Here is a 1495-nt window from a genome sequence, read left to right on the forward strand (position 1 = left end):
CCTGTGCCGGCGGGCGGGCTCCCGGGCTGCCAGGCTCGGGCGCGCCCAGCCTGGGCTCCCAGGGATGCAGCGCCTCCTCGGCGCGGTCCCCTGGGGCCGCCAACCCTGCCCCCAGCGCCCACCTCCGGTCTCCTGGCGCCCCCCGAAACGCCCGTGCTGTGACTACTCGGAGGGCTGCAGACCCGCCTTCAGGCTCCCCAAACCCGGCGAAGCGAAACCGCACCGACTGCAAACGAGATGTGCATATTTGGCAGGGGAAAAAAAAAAAAAAGGTTTCCGATTACACTGGAAAGTAAAATTCGAGATTTTCTAGAAAGTTAAAAGACACATTCTGGGTGGATTGGGGCCGGGTGGGGTGGGGTGTTTGGTTTAACCTGATAGCAAAGCGTTTTCCTCTGTGTATGAACAAGTCTTTGCCCTCCGCCCATCCTCCCATCTCTCTGCGCTGTTCCTAAGATGCAAAACTTGGCCGGTTGTGCATGCAACACACAAAGCAACGGCGAAACAAAGACTATAATGGAAGGGGAAATGTGCAAAGGCTGGAGAAGGCTCGACTTGAAATTTACGGAGGGGGTGGGGTGGGGGTGTGGATTTACATCGCAGAACCATAGACGTAATCAGAAGTGATGTTATCAGGTCAAGCAATCGGCCAGCTTGTGCCGAACTCCAGCTCTGGAGGCCTTCAGCAAATGTGCACTTCGATCTGATGTGGGTCAAGCAAACCAACACAAAACCCCGAACTCATTGCCTCCAGTCTGCTCACCGGGACCCTATAAGTCAGGGTAGAACTGCTGGGTTAGGAGTAAAATGCCTTGTCTCTTTCCCGCGAGGTGGCTGGCCGTGCTGACAGACAACCGCCCTGCCACCAGCTGCCTGCAGAATCACTTCCTAGAAAAGTCTATTTAACTTGATATGCATTCCCTTGGGGGAAACAAATAAATGTAACCCAACAAAAATGATTTCTTTAAAATGTGCGATTAATTCTGAACCGCAAGTTAGCAATTTGAAACCAGCAGCTGCTCCGCAGAAGGACTAGGCGTTCTAAAGCGTCTTGGAAACCCACAGGGGCAGTTCCACTCTGTCCTATAAGGTCCCGAAGTTGGACTGGGCTGAGTGGCAGTGTGGCTGCTGTTGGGCTGTTTATTCTGCAGTTACAGTGTGTCTCTGCTCATCTTTAAGTAAGATTGTTGTTAGATGCCCTTGGTTCCCACTCAGAGATCCCATGACAAAACAAGATACTATTGTTTTACATATATTTTGCTCACTCTTAACAATAATGCAACTAGGTAAATTATGGAGCCTGGTCTGCTTAATTTTAACATTTAATCCTCTTCACAATTAAAAAAAAATTTTGTCTAATCCCTTCACCACAAGATAAAGGCTCTTGAAATGTTGCTCTGCTAATAGACACCTAATTTTTAATCGTTTTATTAGGGGCTCATACAACTCATCACAATCCATACATACATCAATTGTGTAAAGCACATTTGTACAT

Source organism: Echinops telfairi, unplaced genomic scaffold (assembly GCF_000313985.2).
Source record: "Echinops telfairi isolate 266 unplaced genomic scaffold, ASM31398v2 ScPeMD7_443;HRSCAF=831, whole genome shotgun sequence".
Taxonomy (NCBI): Eukaryota; Metazoa; Chordata; class Mammalia; order Afrosoricida; family Tenrecidae; genus Echinops; species Echinops telfairi.